The following is a 17,107-nucleotide window of genomic DNA, read 5'->3' on the forward strand; positions in this document are numbered from 1 at the left end:
TCTTCTCCAGCACTACTACAAGCAATCTCCATAATTTGCTTGGATAACTCATATCTCTTGAGAAATTTTTCTCAGTTTTATTGAGGTCTAACTGATAAATACAAAGCCTGTGTATTCTCGACACACAACGTGATTTGACATGCACGTGTCTTATGAAACAACTACCACAGTTGCCACATCTATCCCCGCACACTATACCATTTTTGTAAAGTCCCTATTATAAGTCATAAATATTCTGTGTGTGCTCTTTTAAGTGAAAGCAGGGAAATTCTTAAACCATTACAGATTCTAGGTTTTCAAAAAGACCCAGTCCTAAAAGCACACATCAGAGGACATGAGGGCTTTGTCCATTGTTTTGTGATAATTAGAATCACTCATGTAACTATAGAGGAAACTCCTAAACATTTCCTGGCACAGATGTTATTTGTAAGGCTTTGCTATCGATTTCAATTTTTGGGCTACCTCAATTGTAACTCTATTACTTATAACGTAGAGGTACCTCTTATATGTTCCCCACATTCCCAATCAACATTTAATTCCGCATCCAAGACTTTCCAGACCTTCACAGACAACATGTGATCCTTCTCTAGCCATGTTCTTCATCAGCCTGTGTCACCTCAGCTCTTCATCATTTCTAAAACCACAGCCAGGACCTGCCTGGCATCTCCACCTTATGGATGGTTCACACCCGGAACTCTACTGCCTCACTCTTTGACCAGTGGCTTGCTATGATCCCTTCACCTGAAAAAAACGCATGCAATGTTGTTCAAACTGGGCTCCCAGCTACCCTGGAGTTCATACTTGTTTGAACTCCCCCATCCCACTGGGGCTGCAACATTTGAATTTGGAATTTTCCCAACAGTCTGTATGGCACAGGCTTGTCACTGGCCTGTGGTATTGTTGAGAGCTGATGAGAATTTTAGGAGTAGGGCCGCATGAAAGGAGGTTAGGGCATTTGGGGAATGCCTATGAAAGGGGATAGAGTGACCATGGTCCCTCCTCCTTCTCTCTTTTTGGTTTCTCAGCTGCCATGATATAAATGGTCCCCTCCAATGTAAACTTCTACCATGGTGGGCTATGGTGCTTCAGGCCTAATGCAACAGAACTGTGTCTAAGAACTGGAACACCCGAAACTGTAAGACAAGATACATATTTCTTCCATTTAAATCTATTGTCCTGGGTTTTATATTACAGCAAAAGAAAGCTAAATACAGTGACCAAAACCCACCAGTCTCCTCAGCCACCCTCTGCCTCTCTCACGAGTCTGCTTCAGTTGTGGGTCACTTTCCATACTGTTTTTCAACTGATGCACGTGTGTCTTGATATCAAACTATATTTTAGAGATAAAATGATTATTTGCCAGCACTCAAGTAATAAGAAACACTTACCAAGGGCTCTAAATGAAGAAAGTATGGTACAATGCCCTCTTGTAATACAAATGTGCAAACTTGAAATCTAAATTAGCCCACATCCTAGATACATCTTCCTCTATCTGGATGATTTATGCTACCTCTTGTGTATTATAAAGAAAATCATATTGATCTAGCAACAATAAATCTGTTCACCTCACTCACTATGCATCCTTTATTTTTTTTTCTCCCTTGACTAAGCAATTCATTAAACTTTATTCATTGCTCACAGTATTTTGAGTGGCAGCCTCCCTGGAAAGTGTCTCATCGGTCACTGGTGAACTGGCTAAGGATTTGATTGATGGAAAATGTAAGCAATAATTAGCCTGGGGAAGAGGGCAAAGACATGTAGCTTTGCCTCTTCCCTGCCCTCACCACATGTCTCTACCCAGACAGAGACTCTCATTCCATTTAAGTCCTGGTGTCCATGAAACCTGCAGAGAAGAGCATCCTGACACAAGAACAGCTTGCTTCATAAGCAACATACAAGGAAGCTCATCTGGCAGATCAGGAAGTTTGGTTTTAGCCACCATTGTTCGTAATTCGTACTACGGAGAACTGAAATCCTAGTCTCTGAAAACAGACTGATGCCTTATCTGTGTCAACAAACGTCTGTAAAAGTGAACAAGGGATGCCAGCCCGCACCATTCCCTCTCCCTCACACAGCCCTCTGAAATCCTGATGAGCTAAGCCTATCACAAGTCCCCGGTGTATGATGCTTGTTCAATTACAAAGTCTATTCAACTTAATTATGGATCATAATGAAAATACCTGCCTCAGGCTAGAAGAGTGGTCTAGTTCGAGGTGAGAGAATAGGAACTACTAGGCAGGGGCTGAGCAGAACACCAGGCAGCCAGGGTTGGTGGCCTTAGGGGTCAGCCATTTGTCACAAGCTGCAGTTGGTGAGCTTCTGGCAGAGTTGCCTAACCCCTGAGAATCCACACTACAGCTCCCCTCCTGACAGATGGAGCCCTAAGTTAAAATATTCCCAGACTTGGATAAAGAACTTAATCTCTTACAAAATTGCTTTTTTTTATTATTAGAAATTGTACTCACACATAAAAGTGACCATTTGTAAGGTAGGCTTTGCACAACAATTCTGGCCTTTCTTTATAATAGGTTATCTTTTCTTTATAATAGGATATCTGTGTGGCTGCAGAATAATTAGCATCTATCCCAGTATCCTCTTTGGAAGTACTTTCTTTGCTCACACTTGTACTTGAAAATAGCATTATTAATCAGACTTTCCCCCCATGGCAGAGTTCCCTTCTGTTTGTGACAATATCACAATTGTTGTATCAATTCTCCCTTGCCACTGGGCACAGGGCAACAAGAAGCTCTCTATGTTATTTAATAATACACATCCAGCATCAAAGGTGGGGTCTGTCCATGAGAAAGACACCTGTCAGACCATGGTTAAACTGTGCAGATGACTTCTTAGTGCTGTCATCGGGATCTCTCCGTAGAGCATGTGACTGTACAACAGTGCTTTCTGTGTACTCCACAACTTGCTATATAATAAGAAGAGTCGTCACGTAAAGTACAGCTGGCTCACATACAGAGGGGAAATGGGGAAATATCCCAGGAGACTGGGGGACTTCACCGACCCCACTTTGAGCATGTCCCATGGGACTTAGATGACAGGGTTACTTTCCTCCTTGCTGCAGTTGGGTCCTAGCATAAATAAAGTCTGCCACTCTTCAGAAAGAAGAATCAAGTCACTCTGCAAACAGGATCCAGGGGTGCTGCTCCTGCCACCCTTACCAGCAAAGGCCATACTTCTACTGCACCAAACAGCAACAGCTCATTCTTTCTTCTACCTAGAAAATGTGCCCTCAACAGAGGGCACCAAATCATTCACTTATTATTTCAGATATTTTTTATTTATTCCTTGGCAAATGCATACGTGTATTCAGTGTATCATTATCATATCCACCCTAATTCCTTCCCCTTATCCCCCAGCACTTCCTCACACCTTCATGTCCTCTTATATTTTCAGAGGCTACTGAAATCAGTTTATGCTCCCTGTATGCACATGAGTGTGAGGACATCCACCTGAATACAGGCAATCCAGCAGCAGTCACGCTCCTGAAGAAAAATAGCTCTCCCTCCTCCAGTAGGCAACTGCCAGCTGACAGCTCCTCAGCTAGAGATTGCACACTACAGCCCCTCCCCCATACATGCTAGCATAACGACTGACTGGTCTTGCACAGGTCTCCATGGCTTTATAAATTCATGAGTATAATGGCCATGTCATATCCAGAAGATTCTGTTTCACACTGCTCCTCCAAACTCTCCTGCTCTTATATTCTTTTTTTCTTTTCTTTTCTTTGTTTTTCATCTTTATTAAATTGGGTATTTCTTATTTACATTACAAATGTTATTCCCTTTCCCCTGTTTCCAGGCCAACATCCCCCTAACCCCTCCCTCTCCCCTTCTATATGGGTGTTCCCTTCGCCATCCTCCCCCCATTACCGCCCTCCCCCCAACAATCACGTTCACTGGGAGTTCAGTCTTGGCAGGACCAAGGGCTTCCCCTTCCACTGGTGCCCTTACTAGGCTATTCATTGCTACCTATGAGGTTGGAGCCCAGGGTCAGTCTTTGGGTAGTGGCTTAGTCCCTGGAAGATCTGGTTGCTTGGCATTGTTGTTCATATGGGATCTCAAGCCCCTTCAAGCTCTTCCAGTCCTTTCTCTGATTCCTTCAATGGGGGTCCCATTCCCATTTCAGTGGTTTGCTGCTAGCATTCACATACGTATTTGCCATATTCTGACTGTGTCTCTCAGGATAGATCTACATCCAGTTCCTATCAGTCTGGACTTCTTTGCTTCATCCATTTTATCTAGATTGGTGGCTGTCTATGTATGGGCCACATGTGGGTTAGGCTCTGAATGGGTGTTCCTTCAGCCTCTGTTCTAAACTTTGCCTCTCTATCCCCTCCCAAGGGTATTCTTGTTCCCCTATTATATTCTTTACACTCCCTATTCTGCGCTGTCTCCTGAGCCTTGTCAGGGTGAGGGCGGTGCTTATTTCTCATGTGTCATTCCAGACTCATTATTGTCCCCAGGAAAGCTTCCTGAACTGCTTCACCTGTTATTCTTATCTCTGATGAACTGCTGTATCATCATCTACCACCTTATCCTCAAATGATCCATTTGTTTGCCTGTTTCCTTTTATATAATTCACTTTAAAAGATCACAGAATTGTGTCATCTCCATTTCCTTCATCTTAACCTAATGTTGGACAAAGAGCAGTTGTTCATAAACTTGTGACAAACTTAATCGGAGTGAATAGCCCTTTGGATAGGTCAGAAATTGTGGTCGGTACCTCTGTAGGGCAGAAGCAGCAATGATAATATGGTGACCCAGAACAATGTAATCACCTAGGTTATCTTATGATAATGTCCTAAGAAGAGATGGAGTCTTGCCCCTAAAAAGCTTTGGATTAAATGGTGCCACAATAAAACCCTGTGAAAGCAGAAGCTTGAAGCCCATCAAATAATCGTACTATTAATGACATTTTGTTTGTTTGTTTCTAACTGGCTGTTCTTCCATCACAACAGACCTAAGTTAATGGTAACTTAATGGATAATGTCTCAGTGTTGGCTCTCTGCCACAGCCTGCCTTCATTCCACGTCCATAATGAAACTTAAAAAAAAAAAAAAATCAAAGAATGTCATCACCAAAAGCTCTATGAGCTATATGTGGTAACCTGAGATAACATATATTTTACATTTCTCTTCAGCCTTCATACCTGTGGGTTCTTTTTGTTAACTAATTAACACCGGATATAAAGTTCATCACAGGTTAATGTACAAAGCACTTGGTCTCATTATAACAGTTTTAAATGCACTGTAAATGAAGCCATCTTTTGTGTCACAAAAAACAAAGAGGCTGAGCTAAGAATAAAAGACGAGCGCATTCTTTGGAACAAGAATCCCAAACGGTATTAATAAACAAGGACAACCTGTAGCTTCCAAGGTTAAATAAGCCTTCTAAACCCCAAATCAAATGCAGAGGGGCAGGGTCTTTAGTGCAGGATTTCTCAAAGACCTTAGTACAGTAATACGCGGTATGAATTCTAAGACAATAGTATCTGATGTAGCATTTTACCAGCATATTTGATTACAAACCCCCGCTTCATTGCATAGACTTTGGCAAGCAGAAGCTAAATCCCGAGATCCAGATGGTTGTTAGAGAAGTTCATTGCAAAGAACACTAGTCCTGGAAAGTGAACATTCGCTATCTTCCCAGCTGTCTGTGCCTTTAATGTCACATGGTAATGCAGGCATAGCATACTTCCAACTCACCAGAAACTTCATATGAAAAAGGTGGGTTCCTGAACTACCTGAGGACCCGCTATACCTCTCTTGGGCATATACCTAAAAGATGCCCCAACATATAACAAAGACACATGCTCCACTATGTTCATAGCAGCCTTATTTATAATAGCCAGAAGCTGGAAAGAACCCAGATGCCCTTCAACAGAGGAATGGATACAGAAAATGTGGTACATCTACACAATGGAATATTACTCAGCTATCAAAAACAATGACTTTATGAAATTCATAGGCAAATGGATGGACCTGGAAAATATCATCCTGAGTGAGGTAACCCATTACAGAAAAACACACATGGTATGCACTCATTGATAAGTGGATTTAGCTCGAATTACCCTAGATGCACAGAACACATGAAACTCAAGAAGGATGACCAAAGTGTGAATGCTTCACTCCTTCTTTAAAAGGGGAACAAGAAAACCCTTGGCAGGGAATAGGGAGGCAAAGTTTAGAACAGAGGCAGAAGGAACACCCATTCAGAGCCTGCCTCACATTTGGCCCATACATATACAGCCACCCAATTAAACAAGATGAATGAAGCAAAGAAGTGCAGGCCGACAGGAACCGGATGTAGCTCTCTCCTGAGAGACACACCCAGAATACAGCAAATACATAGGCGAATGCCAGCAGCAAACCACTGAACTGAGAACGGGACCCCCGTTGAAGGAATCTTAGAAAGGACTGAAAGAGCTTGAAGGGGCTCGAGACCCCATATGAGCAACAATGCCAAGCAACCAGAGCTTCCAGGGACTAAGCTACTACCCAAAGACTATACATGAACTGACCCTGGGCTCCAACTGCATAGGTAGCAATGAATAGCCTAGTAAGAGCACCAGTGGAAGGGGAAGCCCTTGGTCCTGCCAAGACTGAACCCCCAGTGAACGTGATTGTTGGGGGAGGGTGGTAATTGGGGGAGGATCGGGAGGGGAACACCCGCAGAGAAGGGGAGGAGGAGGGACTAGGGGGATGTTGGCCTGGAAACCGGGAAGGGGAATAACAATCGAAATGTAAATAAGAAATACTCAAGTTAGTAAAGATGGGGAAAAAAAGGTGGGTTCCAAGGTAAAACAAGTGTACTCAAGAAGTCAGTCTGAGATGAAGGAGAAGCTGGAGTTGGTTCTGGAAAATGGAGTCAGGGACAGTGAACTGATGACAGCTTCTAGCCTGGGGCCAGGTGAAAGGGAAGCTCCAGCCTAACTCAGCATTGATTGTCCTCAGCTGGGTGGAGGCAGCCTTGAAGCACAGAGAGGCCTTCTGCGGGAGATTTAGCTGTCGCCCTGTAGGCAAAGACCTTCTGCACGTTCCCCATGGGGGGGGGGAGGGGGAGCCACATCTATGCATATCATTTATTGACTATTCATTATGGAAAATATATGCATACTGTACTGTATGCCACCACTTCTCAGGGTGGACCCGAGTTTAAATAACTTTTGAAGGGAGGAATGTCTGGGGAGAGAAGCTTATTGCCTAAGCCCTCAGAGCTTCTTGGTACCTCATTAGCATGAGGGAGAACTCTGTTCTCTGCTACATGACCACAGATCATGTTTTCTTATATGGAGAGTAATGGCACGTGTTTCATCCAGGCCAGGAATCTGGCAGGGAGCAGAGAGTTGCCTAAGTCTCAAGTATGTGCACATCTAGTCTCTGGGTCTCAACCCACTCTATCTTACCAAGCTTCCTGGCATGGTTTTACCTTCCCACAATGACAAACACAGGCACAGCTTTCCTTTGTCCTGTCTCAAAGGAGTATGCCAAAGTCATCATGTAAAATGTGCTTACTACCAGAATCTTTGAATAGTTAAATGTAACCCTAGTAACTGACATTCCTCTCATCCCTACACCTAAAAATGAGTCTTTCAACTTTGTTTATAAAAAGAATTTTTGTCTGGGCATAGTGGTACACACCCAACACTCAGAAGGCAGAGGCATCTGATACAGAGGTGAGTCTCTGTGAGTTCAAGGCCAGCCGAGTGTACAAGAGTGAGTTCGAATATAACCAAAGATACACAGTGAGAACTTGGCTTGAAGAAAGGAAGGAAGGAAAGAAGAAAGAAAGAAAGAAAGAAAGAAAGAAAGAAAGAGAGAGAGAGAGAGAGAGAGAGAGAGAGAGAGAGAGAGAGAGGGAGGGAGGGAAGAAGGAAGGAAGGAAGGAAGAAAGAAAGAAAGAAAGAAAGAAAGAAAGAAGAGAAGAGAAGAAAGAAAAAGAACAGAAAATGTGGCTTTCTTTGATGTTTGAGGAGAAGGATTGTTTTCATGCTTGGCAGGCTCTCCTGTAGCCCAGGGTGGGTTGGAATTCACTGAGTAGTCAAATAATCAAGGATGACCTTGAACTCCTGATCCTCCTGCATTTCTTTCTCCTCCTCTTCCTCTTCTTCCTCTTCCCCCTCCTTCTCCTCCTCATTCTTCTCTCTCCTCCTTTATCTTTTAAATTTTTATTTTATGGTTATGAAAATTAAGTACATCTATGTATCACATGCCTGTGGAGGTCAAAAGAGGGCATCAGGTCCTGTCAAACTGAAGTTATAGATGGTTAGTAAACTATCAATGGGTGCTAAGAATCAAACATAGGAGTTCTGGAAGAGCAGTCAGTGCTCTTAACTGCTGAACTGTCTCTCTAGCTCCCTGCCTCTACTTTTAAGGGCTCAGATTATAGGCATGCACCACCATGCCTGATTAGGCAATTACTTAAGATAATAATAGCAATGTGTAAAACATCTCATTTAAGTTTTAAACTGTACTTTTAAACTTTGCTTAGTCTTTGAACCTGGTTGCAAATTGCATCTTTTGAGCAATGTAATTTTAAAAGACACAAACTGGTGTGTGTGTGTGTGTGTGTGTGTGTGTGTGTGTGTACATGAGTACACTTGTGGGGTTTGCATACATGCACATTTGTATATGTATATGTGTAAATATGTGTAGACATTATTGTTAAAACACTGTAGTGTGACTGTCTTTCTTAAGAAGCTTGCATATGCTCTTTCACAGGAGGCCCACATGCCACTGCTTGTGCTGCCGCACGTCTCTAGTGATCCCGAGAAGTTCCAGCACATTTTGCAGGTACTCAACACCCACATCGACTGGCGGCAGAAAATAGCCTTTATCATTAAGGGTGTGGGGCGGAGATATGCTCATGTGGTGTTGAGGAAAGCAGACATTGACCTCACCAAGAGGGCTAGAGAACTCACGAGGATGAGGTAGAGCGTGTGATCACCATCATGCAGAACCCACGACAGTACACGATCCCAGACTGGTTCCTGAACAGACAGAAGGATGTGAAGAATGGGAAGTGCGGTTAAGTTCTAGCCAATGGTCTAGACAACAAGCTGTGTGAGGACCTGGAGCCGCTGAAGAGAATTCAAGCCCATTGGGGGCTGGGAGCTGCGCCACTTTAGGGGCCTTCAGGTCAGCAGTCAGCACACAAGACCACAGGCTGCAGGGGCTGTACTTTGGGTGTATCCGAAAAGAAATGAAGCTCTGGGCCTTTACTGCTAATAGTTTATATACCTATGGATAAAAAGAAGAAGCTTGCACACAAGCATTAGGATCACACTACGGTTCTTTTCTCAGGGGTGTCTGTCTCTGAATTCCTGTGCTTAAATCTAGAGCATATAATAGCCTTTACCTCAGCTTAGTATGTTTACTGTTTTTTTTCTATTCCAAGCACACTGAAACCCTTTCCTATGTTTTGCTTTAAGACAGGTTCTCAAGGAGTTGGTGGGTGGTAGGGATGAAACGTATCAAAATATGAAATTCTCAAAAATTGGTAAAAAAAAAATTCTTAAAAGGACAGTCTCACTAAATTACTGTTTCAGTCAGTGGTCTGTTGATATGAAGAGCACCATGCCTACAGCAACTCTTACAAAGGAAAGCTTTAAATGGGTTCTTGCTTATAGTTTCAGAGGGTTAGTCTATTATCATCATGGTGAGGAACATGGTGGCCTGAAGGCAGGCATGGCGCTAGAGAAGGAGCTGAGAGTTCTACATCTTGATCTGTAGACATTAGGAAAAGAAAATGACACTGGACCTGGCTTGGGTTTTCAAAACAGCAAAGCCTACTCCCAGTGATATACTTCCTCCAACAAGGCCACACCCACTGCAATAAGGCCATCCTTCTCAAGTAATGCCACTCCCTAATGACTAAGAACTCAAAAGTATGCATCTATGGGGGGTCATTCTCAGTCAAAGTACCACCATGACCCAGACCGGCCTTCACCTCGGCATCCAGAATAGGTAGGATTATGGGCCTATGTCACCAGACCCAACCAAAAATCTTGCTTTGTTTGATTAGAAGTCCCAAATTTGGGGGCCTGAAGGGACTTTGCAGATTACAGAAGTCAGTGTTAGGCTATCTCTTCACACTATCACTATATTCTGATCATTCTATATTTGGGTGGAAGATTAGTAGCCGAAAGAAGCATAGGCCATGGATTACTAAGAACCATAAACATGTTTCATTTTACTTAAGTCTTCCATTGAGCTGTTCATATCAATCCTGGATATCGACACAGTAAGTAAATAAGTTGCACAACTACATCAAGGCAAGCCAAAGTTAGATGCAGGGTAACAAGACATGATGATAAGACAGTAGGCAAGTGATGGCTACCACATTCTACAAGTACATTCCTAAGATCCAGGTAACATTTGTCTTTTAAGTAGCTCCTCCAAATTTATCAGAATTACTCAACTCTTCCAATCATGTTACAACTTTAAACTGATCTTCAGGTAAGTTCAGTCACTTTGCCCCACTAAATTCCTTTTTAACAATTAATTTTAAAAGATCATACAAGAAGTCAGTGTACCAAACTCCCATCCCCCAGAATTACAAAATATCACCCAACCCTGGAGGAGACAGAGCACACACTTGCCATTCTGATACTCCTTCTTGTCTCCTGTTCGTGAACCGGTATCCACTGTTGACGTCAGCTCAAGAGGTCTTTTGTTTGTTTGCTTGTTTGTTTGTATCTGCTCGAGGCAGGGTCGGAGGGCCTCAATAAATAAAAGTATCTCACACTCAGAAGGAGACCCTCAGGGTTTTTTTCCGTACCCATAGATATATGCAAAGAAGCTTAAGTAAGCGTGGGAAAACAACAACTGCAGATCTGAATTTGCCATAAGGCAAGACCTAACGCAGGTTTTCCTGGTTCACCAAAGCAGATGGAATAGCAGCTTAGCCAAAGGGTCTCCTGGGCTATTCTCTCCATTGTACACACACAACTGAGACAGTTAAAGCACAAAGAGGTGGTGCTCAGGGAAGAAGTGTCTCCTTAAGAGCCAAGCCCTCGGCTGCTCATTATTCTCATCAAAAACAGTGAAGTTGGGGGGGATTGATGTAAAATCTTCCTAGAGGTCAGACATGCTCCGTGGCTACCAGTCTTCAGCCTCTGCACAAAAACAGGCAGCTGGGTAAATGACAGCCAAGACCTTTTTGTAAAGCCGCGCCTTTGCTAGCACCACCTGAAAACACAAATTTCTCTTACCCTTTGGGAAATAGCTGGCAGCAACTCACTAGAGATAGCTAAGGCAGAAGAAAAGGAAGGAGGGAGCCATGGGAATGGTTTCCATCTGAGTAGATCAGCTCCTCTCTCTTCTACAGAGCAACCGGTTTCTGTTGCTCCACATGAATATAAACAGGACAACGTTTTTTAAATATTCTGACTTAGCAAGGAAATGTCTATAATCTTTGAATTGTCACCGTGGATGCGAAAGAGAATGCTCAGTGGGCCAGGGCTTGCTATAAAACCCCTATAATCTGAGTTTCAATTCCATTCACAATGTATAGGCTGGACATTGGGTGTGTGCCTGTAAGGCCAGGGTGACAGAGACAGGTGGATCCCACCTTGCTTTTAACCTGCCAACCCAGCTGAAATGGGTTCAATGAGAGATAGAGGAAATCTCTAACCTGCATACAGACATTCAAGGGTTATACTCAAGTACATGTAACATACACACACGCATGCACCCACACACATACATGCATCACACATGCACACCAAAGTTATAATATTAAGACAAATGAATGATGGTAAGCAGAGAAAAGTATTTTCTCACAATGACTTCCATGCAGGAAATAAGCTGGGTTGTGACTTCACTGCTGTTGGATCACGGAGATGAATGCACAGGACAGACATTCTATTTCTTCCACTATATTTTTAAAATACTCTGTAAACAAACATTTTGGTTATTTTTTATTTGTATATTTTTCATTTTTCTTTAAGAAATATGCCATTACTTTAAATGGCATATGAACAATGTGCATTTTAAACCTTTATCTAAACTCTGAAATACATCTCAAGGCTGGGGGCGTTGAGGGTGCAGATAGTGCACAGCTGAATCTGTTTGGGTTGGGGTTGAGGCAGGAGCAGGAAAAGGAAAAGGCCACCATGATGACAAAGAGAGGGTGGAAAGTGATGGAGGGGTATGGAAGCAGAAAGAAAGGAAAATAATATGATTAAAACAGGAACTGCTATCAGATGTAGGATTGGTAAAGCTCTTTTCCTAATCTGTTGGTCCCAGCACTGGGGAGGCAGCAGCAGGTGGCTCACTGAGTTTAAGGCTAGCCTACTCTACAGAGTGAGTTCCAGGACAGTAAAGAATACACTGAGAAACTCTGAGTTGAAAAACCAAAGAAAAAAGAATAAATAAAATATAAAATAAAATTAAGCAGGCTGGAGAGATGGCTCAGCAATTTAGAGTACTGGCTACTATTCCAGAGAAGCCAGGTTTGATTCCCAACGCTTACGTGGTGGCTCACAACAATCTGTAACTCAATCCCCAATAAATCCCAAGCCCTCTTCTAGCTTCAGCAGGCACCAGAAAAAAGCATGATGCCCAGACACCCACACAGGCAAAGTACTCATACACACACAAAATAAATATTTTTAATTAAAAGACATTTCACTTACCCAACTAGCCAACCAAGCAAAAGGCAAAATAAAAATAAACCCAAGGCTTTCAAAAATCACAATGTATATGAAAGCATGTTACATGTATACATGAAAGTGTCAAAATGAAATCTGCTATTTTTTGTACAATTTATATGTGATAGCATTGGGGAGTGGGGCAGTCGGTATAGTAGAACATCCCTACAACAGAGCACTCAGGAAGGAGAATGAAGATTTCTAAACCAGATCCTGTGAGATGGCCCAGCACGTTAGTCCAGCCTCTCCCATTCTCCCAGGCTTGGACCTAGTTACACAGCTTCTGTGGCAACCCTATTTAATGAGTTCACGTGCTGTACACTACCCTGTCCCCACACTTGACCTGAGTTGCACTTCAAAGGCATTGGGCCGGTCGTGGTGGTTGTGGGATGATGTCACAGGTGAGGCAGGTACAAGATAGAATGAGGCCTGTCATTGGACGAGCAAGAAGGATGGGCGGGAGAAAAGTTTGAAGGAAGAGGAGGAGACAGAACGGAAGAGGAGAGGAAGGAGAGAAGCCGCTGCGGAGACAACATGGAGGCTGACGTTAAGATTCCATGCTGTACCCTTACAGGTTGGTGTAAATGTTCTTAAGGGATGGATGTGTACAGGGCTTTGTGTGTTTAGGTGGGCAATTAGATCTTATCAATTGGATCAGAGGTTATTGTGTCGTGTGGTCTTTCATGTGTAGATTTAAGTGTAGGGGAGTGTAGGGCAACTGGTCTGGGCTGCCACGGAGTTAGGATGTGTGTTTCTGGCATGGAAACCTGCCTTGGGCACTAGATAGGTAGAGAGATTGCTGCCAGGCTCAGAGAGAGGCCTTCGGCAGTGTGATATGGGATGGAGCAAAGCAGGTAAGAGGCTTTGCACTGAGATTAAGATATCAATGAGATATCTTGGGGCACTGCAGTGCTGGACCTAGTCCGGGAATAAAAGACAGCATTTTAGTTTTTATATTTTTGCAACTACAGGTGGCCCTTGCCAGGTACTGTTGTCACTGCACATCTTCAGCGTTTGACCAGTCTGGCCTTCACCTTCCCCACACCAGTACTGGTCTCAATTTCACATCCTGTGATTTGCAATACCAGTTGAGATATTCAGTTGTTATACCTGTATGGATCCCAACATCCAGACTTGATTCTGACTGTATATCCTATGTGTTGGTACAGTCTAATGAGTCATCTGGATTCTAGCCCACCTACACCATACCCAATAGGCAGTAACCCAGCACCTACACCTGGGGTCAGACTCAGCCTGCTGAGTTTTTGGGCCCTTACTGGCCTGCACCATACCCAACCTTCATTGTTTAGGCATCACTGTAACCCAAGTTACATGGGGGAACTAATGCTTTCTTCTGTCCTCCTCGTGTATACACATGATAAAGAAGCAGACAAAATACCCATATACATAAAATAAAATGATTTACTTTTTAAAAAGAAAACATGTACAACCAGTTCAATAAACTTAAAAGGAATAGCAATAAATGCCTGAATGCTGACCAAGAAAATATAAACATAAAGAAGGCAATCCAGAAGGAGATAGAAATATTGAAGAGAACTAACTCAAACTGAAATGAAGACAGAATTGAAATTCAAAAACTCATTAGAAAACTCAGGGGAAGCCAGGCGGAGGTGGTGCACACTCTTAATACCAGAACTCTGGGGGCAGAGGCAGGTGGATCTCTAGAAGTTGGAGGCCAGCCTGGTCTACAGGGCCAGGGCTACACAGAGAAGCCCTATCTCAAAAATGAAACAAAACAAGAAAGAGAGAGAGAGAGAGAGAGAGAGAGAGAGAGAGAGAGAGAGAGAAAGGAGGGAAGAAAGAAAGAAAGAAAGAAAGAAAGAAAGAGAGAGAGAGAGAGACAGACACAGAGAGACAGAAAGAAAGAAAGAAAGAAAGAAAGAAAGAAAGAAAGAAAGAAAGAAAGAAAGAAAGAGAGAGAGAGAGAGAGGGGGGGGAGAGAGAGAGAGAAAGAAAGGAAGGAAAGAAGGAAGGAAGGAAGGAAGGAAGAAGAAACAACAAACTCGTGGAAATCCTTAGAGTAGAAAGGGTCAAATAAAAGATGAACTGTCAAGACGTAAATGTAAAGTCAAGAAACTAGACCAAACAGGCAAAGAATATGGAACATTTTTACAAATGCAAACATAAATGTGAAGCATTTAAAAATTTGGAGACATGAAAAGAAAGAAAATTTTGTTAGAACAGCAGTAGATTTATCAATAGAAACTTCAAAAGCCAGAAGACCCTGGAGCAATATATGTCATATTTAAAGGATTTTGTCAGGCTGCCTAGCTTTTATATTAACTTAACGAAAGAAGAGGGAACTCCATTTGAGAAGTTATCCTCTCCACAAGACTGGCCTGTGGTACATTCTCTTGACTTACGCTTAATGTAGGAGGGTCGAGCTTATCCCTGAGCTCATGGTCCTGAGAGATATAAGAAAGCAGGCTGGGTCATGATGAGCAATATAGTAACTCATGATCTCCACAAAAGCTCCTGCCTCCAGGTTCCTGCCCTATTTGATTCCCTGCTCTGATTTCCCTCAGTGGTAGACCATGCTGTGGAAGTATAATGAAATAAACTCTTTCCTCCCCAAGTTGATTTTGGTTATTGTGTTTTCTCACAGTAGTAGAAACCCCAAAGAGGGATGCATTCCTATATTATTGTACCCAGCAAAATTTTGTGCTTTGGTTGACTAAAAAGGAAAAACTTTCCACAGTACACAGGCCCAGAGAATTCATTCCATCCAATCATCCCTATTGAGAATCCTAGAAGCAATACTTCAAACTGAAGGAGGAATAAACAGAAACAAGAGATTCTACACAGAAAAACAAAAGAAGTTCTGATGAATGAAACACGAAATAAAACTGAGAACACAAATAGCAAAAAAAAAATCATAAAAATGATTAAAATTAACACTTTCAATAACTATTGATAGGCTTAACTGCCTAATTAAAAGACACAGATGAGGGAAATGGATTAAAAAGCAAAATCCATCTTTCTGTTTAGTACAAGAAATTCATCTTGACTTTGAAGTTAAGTACCAACCACCTTAAAGTAGAAGGAAGAAAAAAACTAGTCTAAGAAAATGAGACCAGGAAGCAAGCAGATAGACTAACAAAATAGACTTCAAACTAAAACTAATCAGAAGAAACAAAGAAGGTCATTTGATTCTAATCAAAGGAACAATTAACCAAGAAGACATTACAACCCTAAACAAATATGCAGCAAACTCTGGAGAGCCCAATTTCATAAAAAGCATACTACTGGAATTCAAGACACAGATTAAATCCAAATCAATAGGGAGGGGTTAGAGGGATGTTGGCCTGGAAACCGGGAAGGGGAATAATGATCAAAATGTAAATAAGAAGTACTCAAGTTAACAAAGATGGGGAAAAAAAGAAATGTTAATGAAGAAAATATCCAATAAAAGAAAAAAATCTATAAAATGAAGAAAATCCAAATCAATAATAGTAGGTACTTTCAATACCTACTTTCACTAATACACCGGTTATCTGAACAAAAATTAAAGAAACATCATAATAAAATGTCATCCTAAAACTTGATGTGCCAGGGTAGGGGAATTCATAGGGGGAGGGACCTTCACTCTTCCAGAGGAGAAGGGGAAGGGATAGAGGGAGGGACTGTGGGAGGAGGAACCAGGGGGGACAGAGTTTGGGATGTAAAGTGAATAAAAAAATAAATATAAAATATGACATTATACATCAAATAGATCAAACAGATATCTAAAGAATATTTCACCTGAAAGGCAGGCAGCAGAAGGGAACTCTCGTCTGTACTAAGTGCCTGAGCATAATCTCAAAGCCCACCTACACAGTGGCACACCTCCTTCAATAAGGCCACACCCCCTTCAATAAGGCCACATCTCCTTCAATAAGGCCATACTTCCTAATAGTGCCACTCCCTTTAGCCAAGCACTGAAACACATGAGTCTGTGGGGGCCAAGCCTATTCAATCCATCACAGTATGTATCTGAGGTAAAGGGAGAATATTTTTGAGTTTGCTCTAGATTCAAGAACTAACTTTTGGAAGTCAGAGGCTTCAAGTAATAGTTTATGGTCTCACAATTGTGGATGCTATAAGTTTGAGAGCACATTGTTGGCAAGGTTGGCAAGGGTCCTCTCTCCTTGTGTTCTGGGTATTGTCTTCAGGTGGGCCTTCACATGGTCTTTCTTTTATACCTAGCATTTTAGCCTTGTCTTTTTTTTTTTCCTTCTTTTTTCTTTTATTGGATTTTTAAAATTACATTTTTATTGGGTGTTTCCTATTTACATTTCAAATGTTATTCCCTTTCCCAGTTTCCTGTCCATAAGCCCCCTAACCCCTCCCCCTTCCCTTCTATAAGGGTGTTCTAAGAACTCCTGTTTTTATCTGATTGGATCTTACCATAATGTAATTATCTCTTTCATGACTTATTTCC

General features: G+C 42.2%; 1 pseudogene; it reads left to right on the forward strand.

Moving 5' to 3' along the window:
- The first annotated feature begins 8,743 nt into the window (after positions 1 to 8,743).
- Rps18-ps1 (ribosomal protein S18, pseudogene 1) lies at positions 8,744 to 9,219 on the forward strand (annotated as a pseudogene).
- The last annotated feature ends 7,888 nt before the right edge of the window (positions 9,220 to 17,107 follow it).

Source organism: Rattus norvegicus, chromosome 5 (genome assembly GCF_036323735.1).
Source record: "Rattus norvegicus strain BN/NHsdMcwi chromosome 5, GRCr8, whole genome shotgun sequence".
In the NCBI taxonomy this organism is placed as follows: Eukaryota; Metazoa; Chordata; class Mammalia; order Rodentia; family Muridae; genus Rattus; species Rattus norvegicus.